Below are 12,422 nucleotides of genomic sequence, written 5' to 3' on the forward strand. Positions count from 1 at the left end.
AAATTTTCTTTGTGTATTTCTGTGTGTATAATATCTTGCTCTGTTAGGCTCAAGAAAACTATACTAGTATGAGTAAAATTGTTGTTATCTGTACTTTTTTGTTTTAGAATGTGTTTGTCTTTCCAGAAATGCAAGGATTTGCTTGTATGAAATTGTTACCTTCTTTTTTTTTTTCCTTAAAGCTTTTTATAGAGCATGCTGATTCTGGTTTTAGTTATCCAATTATAATGATATTCTATCAAATGGTAATTTAAGGATTTTGTTCCTTCTGCTGTCTTGTGTGGGTGTGAAAAGGCTAGATATAGGCCAGCACGAAGGAAAGAAAACAGATTTGTTTTTATTCAGGTTGAAATACTGAGAAATAAGGAGCATATCGTTTCCAGGCCAATCACTACCACCTGCCTACAAATATGGCTGATAAAGAAATACTTCCTTAAATTGCTCAGCTGCAGTTCTTCATACACAGGGGCATATTCAGCAAGTGAACTCTCAGACAGTTGAGATATTAAAGCAGCTACGTGGAGATGCAGTGCCTAGTTTTGGCAAAGAAAAAGAAAACACATTTTTACTTTTATCAAGGTACACTGTCAATGTCATGCTGCTCAAAGCTGCTTCACTCTCTGTTCTCTTCATTGATTTTTTGCATTATTTATCCACTCAGAGAGGTTGAAAACTGCTTCAATTAGGTAAAAAACCTCTTTGGACTTCCTTCAGTCTTAAAGCAGCTTGTTATTTTCTTATTCAGACCCTTCTTAACTTCCAGAAACAGGCCTTATTCAGTCAGAAGGTCTGGATTTATTTCTTAACTAAAGTATTTGCACTCAGTCTTTTCCTTTTCTCTACTTTACTCCATTTTCTCCACTTTACTCCATTTTCTCCTTCCATCCCTACCAATACACCCCTCGGTAGCTGTCAGCGATTTCTTTCTGTCCAAGGGAGTAGAAAAAAGAATAAGTCTTCACAGTCAGACCAAATGCCTTGTCCAGCTGCCTTCAAAAGGCAGAAATTTACAGTATACATTCTGCCACGTTGCTTTGTAAGTGCTGCACCTTATCAAGAGCAATGTATCGACAGATTACCATCAGGTGTGCCAGGATTCACAGGACCTGTAGAAATTCTTCATGTTGCTTAGGGAAATATGGCTTTTTTTTTTAAAGTGCAAGGGATCAAAAGATGATGCTTCCCTTTTGTTCTCACTTCATTTTGTACAATAACCAAATAAATTTTGTTGTCCAGTGCTTGATGAGTAATCTAGGCTACTTGTAAACTACTGACAAAAAAACCAAATGGGCAAAATTAATGTGGCACTCAAATAAATTCTGAGTGGAAAAAAATTTCCCTTCAAGAAGGACTACCTTTCTTCATTATCTTCATTATCTGTATTTCCGGTCTGAGGAGAATTACCCTCTCCTCATTATTTGCAGAATCCAAGGCATTTGTGCCTTTGCCCAGTATTAATGGTGTGATTGAAAGTAAAAAGTGCATGTCTTTTGGCTTCTGTAATAGCTGGTGGACTTGATCTATTAGTTAAGCATAAGACGTTAATTGTAAACAGGGTAATGGAGACTTGAAAGAGCTTTTCCTTCCATCTACCCAAAGATTTCTCAGAAGAAGAAACAGAAAAAGAAAAAAAGGATCTCTTTGTTGACAAATGATAGAAAACAAAAGAGAAGAATGGAAAGGGACTAATGGCTGGGCCTGATACAGGTTTTTCTTACATTCTTTTATTATGCTAAGGATATATTTTCTTCAAAACAGGAGGTCTGTGGTAAAGAGGGAACGGCTTGCCGTTTGCAACAGCGTGCCAAAGCCAGGCCCTGCCAGCCGCACACAGGTGTGGCAGGAAGAGCAGTCGTGCTGACGCCCAGCAGCAGCTTCCCACACGGGTTCTTGCAGGAAAAAGGAACAAGGGAAGGAGAATCTGTCTGGGACCCTCTTGAAAGGTGTGCAGCAAAGGGATCTGTTTAAAAGCATGTAAGAGAGCAATGTCATTCTTCAACATCATCACTACACATGCTGCAGGCCGGCAGCAGCCGGAAGGGCTGGTGGTTGCCAGGCAAAACAGCTAGGAGAGCAATGCGATGCCGTCGCCAGCAGCTGGTGGGAGGGAATGGGGAGCTGTTAGATGGGACCGGGGACCAGATCCCACAACACAGGCAGCTGTACCTTAAGCCCAGCCTGCTGCCCTGCAGCTCCAGGATGTGGAGAGCCAAGCCTGCAAGTGATGTTCCCCTCCTCACAGTGGGGCAGGAAAGCAGCTGGCCGGTCTGCGAGGTGCTGCGCGGAGAAAAGCACCTTCCTGGAAGCAGGTGCTGTGCATTCCCATTCACCTGTCTTGCTTTCTTCCTTTCTCCCTTTAATAACACACAATTCATTGAGCCGAAAAGATTACTGGTTGCAAATAAGGACATATAAGCTCACGTTGCATCAAATTGTTTAATTTAAATTTTCTGAATGGGACACAATCCGATGTTTTATTAGCAAACTTTCTGAATTTTGCAGGAGCTATTACTGCTACCAACACACTCCCAGGAAAATTGCTACAGACATCCAGAAAGGGGCAAAGCTAAAGAATATGTAATTATTTTTTAAAATGGAATTCCAGAAAATAATGTTTTAATAGTCTCTTGTGGTTTATTTTAATGTAAGATTAATTTTTTAGCCATTTTCAGGAGACCTATTTTGACACACAGCATCAAAACTAAGTAGGAGCAATGTATGCTCTGGTCCCGCCAAGAGAGAAACGAACACGTCTTGTCAAGCTCATGTCCTGCTCTGAGACAGCAAAGTATGCAATTCAGCTTTTACAATGTACAGCCATTCACATTTAACCAAAACAGTAATTTTTATATAAGCTTTTAATCTGTAGATTTAGTAGGGTGTCCACAAGGAAATCTGACCGATTACATCTGATTTACAGGTAAAATTCCAGGCCCAGGAGACTTTTTGTTGTTGCTGCTGTTGTTGTTGTTGTTGTCATTATTATTTAGGCTGCATGATTAATTGCAAATATTTTCCAAAGCAGGTTTTGCATCAATAACAATTATTTCGGAGGAACCAAGGAAGTTTAACGATTGGGATGAATACGTCGTAGAGAAAAAAAAAGCTAAGCACAAAACTCTCTTTCACAAACCAAACATCAGGTTTTAAAAGACAAGAAGCTTGTATTAGGCACTATAATCCATATTCAAATATCTAAACAGATCTCATTTTCAAAAGTGCTGAGCATGCAACATTTCCTACTAATTTCCCTAAGCACTGCCACACTAAGAATTCTGCTTCAAATAGGTATGGTTTGGGTTTTTTTGAAGTCTATCTATTGACACGGGGAACTGCCTTTGGAGCTTAAAATGAAACCCTGTTCATATTTAATAGCAGAGAGTACAAAAATAAATGCATTTTTTTTTTTTTTAAGTACAGATACACTTAAAATTAGACCAAAATAAAACCAGAAAAACATGGCATTTGTCAAAAACAACTGCTATTTACTCTAGCAGCCTACAGTGAGTAGATTTCAGCCCTGTAACAAAGATACCTAAATCCTGAATGGATTTAAATGCCAAACTTTATATGATTTTACTCCATCACAGGCTGTGGAAAATCCAATGCTTTCAGATTACAGTTCTTAATGCTTTTCTTCTATTTTGTGTAGCTTTGGCTTGCAGCTTATTTGAAGTTTTCCTCCAGACTGTTTTTTTAGCAGAAAGTTGGGTTTTGCTGTCATAACAGCCTGCTTTTCAGCAAGAGATTAAATATTTCTTTTGTCATAAAACTTGAATACCTGAATACTAAAAAAATGTCTTCTCAGAACTGCTGCCAAATATCTCTCAGGGACTGGCGTGCAAATGCCTCAGGTCTCCATCACCAGTTGCACTATAACACACAGGGAGGAGGGAAGGCAATGGTGTATCCCTGGACACATAATATAAATGTGTATAACTACAGCAACAGAGGAGAATGAGGACACAAAGCACCAGATATAAAATTTTCATTAAATAGTAGCCATTTTTGTCAGACAAAATTTTCCAATATAGATATTTCTGTTGTTGAGAGGTTTTCTTTTTGGGGTGAGAGCAAGGGGAGCAGAGTGCTGGCAAAGAAATAGATGAAATTTCACTCAAAATTCCTTTTAACATGTTTTCAAAAGTAAAGCAAGCTTTTCAGCAAAGCGAACTGAGTATGTATTTGCCTTTCATAAAATGTGACAAGGTGTGCATGTTAGTTGAAGCAGAGGTTCAGGTAAGTTTCTAATACTGGGGTCTGCCCAGGCCTGCCTGATCCATCATACAGTGGACTATCAAGTAAAGCTGCTTGGGGCTTCTTAAAACAAACCCTGAAACGTAGGCTGTGTTTAAGCAAAGATTATGTGATGACACAAGCCCTCCTTAGAAATATGGAGCCAACTAGGGATAAATCAGAGTCAGGCAAAACTTACCAGCTTGAATTAAGTTTCATGTTGGGGTTTATTCAAAGCAGGAGTCACTATGGCTGCTGAAAAGCTGGGTCTTGGTTTGCCTGTTATAGGAGGAAGAGCCTCAGCCGATTCCAGTGCTATGCTATGGGGCGACTGGTCCCTGATGGTGGGGAGAAGAGACAGCAGCTAAGCACGGCAGGTAGGAACATCACTGCACTGAACCAGGAGCCCTCCAGCCCCTGGGAGGCTGCTGAGGGGACAGATGGGCAGCTCCACCTTGGGGAGAAGGGGACAGCAGAGGGTACAATGGGAGTCTGACGCAACTCAGAAGTTATCGTGCACAGGCTGAACCAAGACTGGGGCATGCACCCACTCGCCAAGGCCGCAGTGGGAAAGAATATGAAATCCTTTTTTATTTCTTACTGGCCTGACCTAATCATTCTGAGTTTTTTTTCTACTTTAAAGAGTACTAGCTCTGTTAAAACACAGCCTTTTCAGTTTAAAAATCTCTTTAGATAACCTGGGGCATCCCACCAGGGAAGTGCTAAGCAAATCAGCTCAGATCATGTTCCGTCAAAAAAAAATCCATCTTCCATGCTCAAATATGAATAGTGAGCAGAACAAAATGCTCTGAGATTGCAATAAAACAGAGTAAGTAGCCCTTCTGGAGAACTAAAAGAAGTGGGTAGGAAATGAAACTATCCTTAAAAACAAAAGTGCAGAATGCAGCAAAATGAGCTTTAATTGATTATTTTTGTTTTCATGACAGGGATTTAAGCTATGATCAAATGAGCAGTGATTTGTAGCTGTTCTTGATGAGAAGAACAAAAGCCATGCTATCTGCAGGAAACAAGGATGACCAGCTACTGAAAGGCACTGGTGATGCCTCAGCTACTCATTTTCATTTCAAATCAATGATATTTGAAGCCAAGATACTCTAGCTGCTTAATTTCTTCTTTAATTGTCAGAGGGTCTGGGCGGTATGATTGCAATCAGGCAGGACCAGGAGCAAACGCTGTGCTCATTCATGGAAGGCAGCAAGTCAAAGGTGGGCTCCCAAGAGCCCCGCTGGAAAGGGAAGTGCCCAGCCACGAGACTGGCAGGCAGGCTGCTGGAGCATCTCCTGCACACCAGCCAGCATGTCCACCAGCCCCTCTCCTACCAGAGTCCCCATAGTGCGCTTTCCTGTTCGAACCCAGCCAAGAGCCTAGTGTGGCATTTTGACAAGCTACCTGTATCCTCAACTTTGCTACAACAGGGGCACAGTAGCTTTGGTAAGGATCAGGAAGCCTCGTGCAGGAGGATCTTGGAGAAGCAGGCATGTGCCAGCGAGGGTGAGGCAGTACCATGGCCATTCATGCAGAGCACCACAGCAGGACCAGACGTGTGCATTGGCTGGTGTTCATGACTGGCTGAAGCCTGGTACCTAAGACAGCGGTTTTGGTGGGACCTGGCAGGCGTGCAGAGGTCAAAAGACTGCTAGTACAAAGCAGCAGTGGGCACCACTTGCTGCAGAAGTGAGCAGTGCTGTGATACAGGTTGCTTGTGAGCCATGGTTAGATACAAGGTAGGCAACAGCATTATCATCATTCCCTACTGTGGTCCAAAGGGTGAGGCAACAATTAGGAGGAGTGATGTTAAATGTGATCAAAATGTTAACTAAGACATCTTGCATGAAGAAAGAAGCCAAGGTTTGATTTTTCTGGCTGCTGCTATTTCCACCGCCGTCTCCTCGCCGTCCTTGCAGCCAGAGTGACTGCACCTTTTACTCATCCAAGCCAGACACCTATTCCAGTGACTCATTCCCCAGCCTTTTCCTGACAGCACTCTTCACAGCTTTCTGTAAAAATTGATCTGGCTAGAGAATGGCATCTCAGTGTCTGTTTATACCATGAATTAAATTATGTATATTTAAAATGTGTTGGAGAAGGGAAAGTTGATTTTGGAACAGGGATAAATTATTGTAATTTATAAAAATAATTTTTTAAATGTAGTTTTATTTTCATACAACATGAAGTTGTAATAAGTTATATCACATATAAATACAAAACATGCAATCATATACTAGATAATATATCATGTAATGTGCAGTATGGTATTGCAATATATATTACATAACATAGTATTATGAAATAATATGTGTATTATAACAAATCTATAGTTGAATTAAGTTAAAGTCATTAGCATTAAATTGTCAACAGGACAAGGGGTAATGGTTTTAAACTAAAGGAAGTTAGATTCAGACTGGATATAAGGAAAAAAATTTTTACAGTGAGGGTGGTGAAACACTGGAACAGGTTGCCCAGAGAGGTGGCAGATGCCCCATCCCTGGAAACATTTAAGGTCAGGCTGGACGGGGCTCTGAGCAACCTGGCCTAGCTGAAGACATCCCTGCTCACTGCAGGGGGCTTGGACTAGACGACCTCTAAAGGTCCCTTCCAATGCAGACCTTTCCATGACTCTACGATTCTATGATTATTTAGTGTTACTGAAAGGAATGATTTTGACTGAAAGTGGGACATCTGAGAGCGGCTATTATTGCCTGGTTGCTTAGCACAGTTTAGGATGCAAACATGTATAGCAGAAATCTACAGCTGCGTTACTGCAGCCCTACATCGCTCCCCCTGAGAATGCAGTCTATACTTTTACACCAACTATTGTACCTTCTCCCCTGAAACATTTCCTAGACCAAATGGAGGTGGGGGACAGAAGGCTCCTTGTCATCATCTTAAACCCAGGCTTGTGGGAGACAACTATGTGCTCCTTTTGCTTATCTTTCATCTCTTCCTCCCTTTCTTTTTTTCTCTTCTCCCTTTTTAAGCTAAACAGATGTCATAGTGAAGAAAGGAAAGAATATGCATTTCATTCACTGACACCTCTCAAAAAACATTTTGAAGTTGTTAGAAGTGACTTTTCTTTTTGGTTTTGCATTATGACTAATAACTACATCCTTCACTGAACTATATTCTAAACTGAAGTAGAGAAATATTTTAGAAGTAGCTGTGACTGATACTCTTTGGGCCAGTCCCTAATGCTTACTAGAAATGTGTTATTATCTACTCATTTTTATTATGAGGCATTGACTTTGCCACAGAAAAATATTCCAGCAGTACTGATTGTCGTTTTCGGCTGTGATTCCCCTCCATTCTGTGGATGCTAAGCATCCACAGTTGCTCTTCTGCATGGTGGCAATACCTTGGCACTGAGCTAGGCACCTGCACGCTTAAAAGTATATTACTTATCTGTAGGGTAAGGGCTGTCCCATATCATCTCAGCTGTGGATTGTCACAAAGGTGTTTCATAACATGCACTCAGCAACTACCACACACAAAAAAAGAAATGTCAAGATCTCCCACCTGTGTTTTCTTCTTCTTTCCTGAAACATTTGCATGGAAGAATGTTGTTTCTGACCAGCCTTGTGCTATGTTCTTCCCAATTAACACAGCACTTCAACAGCACTCATTCTAAGGTGACAGAAATGTTGTATTAAGTGTTTGCCTAGGAAATGAAATAACTCCTAATACTTGAATTTCATTCCACATCCCTTCAGGGAAGGAGGATAGAGTTTATATTATAAAATAAACGAGTATTCACTGTTTCACATTGGCATCCAACATCCAAGAGTCAGCCACAGAAACTGGTGATCCCAGCTCCTTTTGCCAAACCTTCAGATCCAGAGTGATACCTATTCTTGATTTCAAAGACTGAGTCTAGTCTAAGTGACAGCTGCCACCTCACCAAGTAGCTTCTTGTGTAAAATGAGCAAATCTGAAAACTGCATGCTCCTTGGAATGGAAACACAGGGCAAACCCCCAAAACATTGACCAGTCATGCTGAAACAAAACTATTTCAATGCAAGCTTAAATGCAGCTGTCTAGCTGAAGAGCAATTACATGAGGAAAGAAAGCAGAAATTAAATCAGAGCTGAAATAATTTGAGAAAACAGAAATAGAAATTAAACCAGCCTAAGCCAATGTAGAATTGTTGCTCTACTTCAAAACTTGTGTCAAATTATTTCTCAAAACTGACATTTTCCTGCAAAAGATTTTGATTTTTCTACTCTCTCAGAAACATGCATCTGCTCCGCCTCCAGCCTGCTGCAACTGCTCTAAGGGAAAATCTGTTGCAGTGCCTCTGCTGTAGGCTTTAGAATGCACTGCTCCACTCTCCTTCATTAATACACATCTGGAACAAGCTTCCCCATGTGCCTGTCTGGATACCTTTTCCTCTGCCATTTCACCTGTGGTGCTACTGCCCAGGCTGTGCCCAGCAATTCCTGCTGTAATGAGGACATGTTTGACAAAGTCATTGGGCTCCCACCTAAATGTCTCATATTATATTCACTCCTCTTTTCAGCCTATCTTTAAAGTGCAGAGAGCTGGGTGGCCTCCCTGCCCCTCCTCCCTGCCTCTTTGTGTGTAATGAAGCACATTCTCCCCTGTCCCCAGCACAGCCATGGAGGACTTCGTTGCATTTCCATGCATCTGAGGCTGACAACCCAGCCCCTAGCTGGCCTTGGTTCTTTCAGCTGTGACCCAGCACTCACGCCTCATCTTCGCCTAACCCATCAGGGCAGCAATATTCTCATGCAAACATCAGTCACAGGCCACCTCCCCCACTACCCGTTTGCCCCATATAGCTACTTGCAAATGAAGGGGATGGTCCTGGCTGCTTACATGCTGCTGGCTCTCTCTGGCAGAGTCTCTGGGAATCGAAGATTGCACTGGGCAGACTGGGATAGGGGAAAAAGTCTTTTTTTATCTTTTACATTCATGTTATAAATAGGATAATTATTCCAGGAGTTCTTTGGGTTTTGGGTGGGAAAGGAGGGAGATTTCAGTGGTGTTGAATGCAGAGGTCAATATTTCAGCCTTCGCCCAGATGGAAGTCTATTGACTTTTGCAGAAGACCAGCAGGAGCAGCTGATATGTTTTAACTTTGGCATTTTGTGATTATCTGTTTTCCAGAATAAAGCAAGACTGATACAGAGACCAAAGGGGTGCAGAAACAATCATTTTCTGCAAATGACACTGTATCCTATTTATTCAGACAGAGAAAAAAAATAATCTCTTCTGAATGATGTGCCATCATATCCCATTGTTCAGCAGTCCAGGCATTTCCAAGAAGCATTACAGATTTTATCTTAAAATTGCTTTTAGAATTTTGATTAGTAAATATTAATTAAGGCACGTTAACCTGACATTTGTGTGTCCATCTAAGTAGTAACATGAGAGCTGCTGAAATGTTTGTCCAGTGCTTGTCATAACAACATGTAATGCACAAAAGTCATGTGCAGACTGTCGGATACAACATCATTGTAATGCACAGGGTCATCCTGGCCTACTTTCCTGATCTGATTCCACATCACATTCTTGAGAGAAAGGGTGAAGAAGAAAGCCAGCCCATACTGGCTCTCACAGTCTTCATCCCTACTTACTTCGAGGGAGAGAGAAATTGCTTTCTGGCTTGCCCATAGCTGATCAACATAACTTCTGCAGGTTCAGGCTTCGTAATCCCTGCCATCATCTGCTCTCAGAAAAGAAACTGCACGTGTAGCCACTACTCTGACCTGGACCTTTATTCTTTAAAATGTGGCCATTCCTCACAGTGCTCTCTTGCTTTTGTCAAAGGGTCCAAGAGCTGTGCACACACTGAGCCCGCTCTAGCTGAGTACAGGCAGAGACTCCTTGGCCAAACCTGGCACGTCCAAAGTACAGTTCAGTCCATATGGGGTCACCTTAATACCAGAGGCACCTTTCTTTCACTGACATCAAGTGCTGTGACTGATTAGCTATCTGCCAGTCCAGGGGCTGGAGTTTGTCATCCCCTGCTATGTATCAACCCTGTGCTGTCCCCAAGAGCATCGGCTGCTCCTGCGATCCTCCCCTTCCTCTTACATTTGATCGCTTCTTTCTCTCATCACCCCCTGACTATTCCCATCTTCCTGTCTCAGGACTGCTGTTGCCTGTGCGTTGCTGCCATGGAGCTATGAGGAGGAGATGACAGGGCAGGGAGGGAGGAAGCAGAACAGCTGCAGGACTCTGCAGAGCCGATAGCACAGGGTCCCTGGCAGCTGAATAAAGCAAATACAGCACGGTGGTACTGTACAGCAAGATGAGCTGGGGGTCAGGCTGGACTGTAAGGAGGTGGAAGAAAGCTGCCAGATTCCCTGCATGATGTTTGGCAGTTCTGTAAACCACAGTACATGAAAAAGTCCCTGTCAGACAAAGAGAAATGGGGGTGGTAAACATCTCCCCCACCCCCAAGCATCTGCCCCCTGTTAGGAGCTACCTCATATGACCTCTACCAGCTTTACACTGCAACCAGTCCTATCCTGCGTCTGAAAACCTCAGCTGGTTGTCAGAATGAAAGTCACTTTCTCAGTACTAGGAGCCAGGACAGAGTAGCTGAGGGAAAAGCCTTTGTGAATTTCTGTTCCCAGTATCAGGCTGCCTGTGCTTGAGAGCTTCAGTCAGTCCAGGTGCTGCCTTTCATTTTCATTTGTGAGGTTGTTTCCACCTGTAGAAAATAATGCTGCCTGCCATTTCCAGCACTGCCACCCTTTCACCATTCATTGCCATTGACAGCTGCATGGAGTGACTGCAATCCACCAGGTCATTTTTCACAGCAGCATTTTACACCCACCTTTGGAACATCCACCCACCAACATTCTTCAGGGCCTTCAGCACGTCCGTTGGGTGCCTCCTGGCTGAGGGAGAAAAATCATGGACACTAGTACTCTGTACATGCCCGTGCTTTACATTTAGAGATGTTTGGGCACCTGAGGCTTTGGTAGGAGCAGTTGCGTGGCTCACTCCAAAGGGCTGTACACCTCAGGAGGGCTTCCTGTTGGGAACTGCATTGTTTGGGGCATCCTCTTACAGTCTTTTCAGAGCTCTTGGGTGACCACTATTCTGGCAGTCTTGCCCAAAATTCACCTTTGATCCTTCAATTCTTTTTACACTCAAGGCATACTAATTTCCATCGTTTTTCTGTAGACAACTCTCAGTTCACAGCCTGACTGCCCTTCCCACTGTCTCTAACATTGTTATTAAGGTTTTCATGTAGGTCTTTTTATGGTTCATTCACTAAAGACCACCTGCATTCCAAACAGACGTCTTGTCACTATAGATACCCAAAAAAAAAGTGTGTTTTATGGTCTTGCTTTTAATGCTGATTGCCTCTGCAATAAAGAAGAATGCTACTGGGTAAAAAGATTAAAATGCTTGCCTCTGAATTCCTATTCAAGGAGATCAGTTTCACATTACAGAGAGGCAAATTAAGGACATACACTATACCATTAGAAAACAGCTATTAAATAAAGCTAAAACTGAAGTTAAATTACGTTCTTTTACTGACTGCATTTTGTGTGGTGGTATCATCTCTCAGTGAGCTCTCAGAATGAGTCGCCTGTTGGAAATCTGGATGGTGCCTCAGCGTAGTCTTTAAACCTCCAGTGTTATCTGCCTAACAAACCAAATTAATCTCTGTGATTTATGTAATTGTTATTACAAAAAGGAAAAAAAAAAAAGAAAGACAGCTCAGGGGAAACATGATCAGATTTTATAAAGAGCTCCAAGGTTACAATATTCTTTATGGATGAAATGATCCATCCTGGGATCCAGCTGGGAATGGGGTAATGGCAAGGGACAACACATCTAAAACTTCAGGAAAGCATTTCCAACAGTATTTTTGGGCACTTCTGCTCTACCAAAGCCTTGAATAACCCTAGCGACAAAAATAGTCATTTCTGCCTTATCCCCCCATTCCCTTATTTGATACTCATTATCCCCTTCTGTTGAACACACAGCCATACCACTGACCACCGGTGGTGGCTGGATTTGAGAAAGACTGGCAACTGGTCATAGCTTTCCAAGCACGTCTGGCTTCACACCTAGATACAGTTAGCTGCAGTCATCAAGATCTACCTTCAGGTAGGAAAGCATGTGTCCAGGAAAGGATACACAAGCCCCTGCAAACAGCTTGCAGAGTTTTCTGTGCTTTCTGA

The sequence above is a fragment of the Phalacrocorax carbo genome, chromosome 2, assembly GCF_963921805.1.
Source record: "Phalacrocorax carbo chromosome 2, bPhaCar2.1, whole genome shotgun sequence".
NCBI lineage: Eukaryota > Metazoa > Chordata > Aves > Suliformes > Phalacrocoracidae > Phalacrocorax > Phalacrocorax carbo.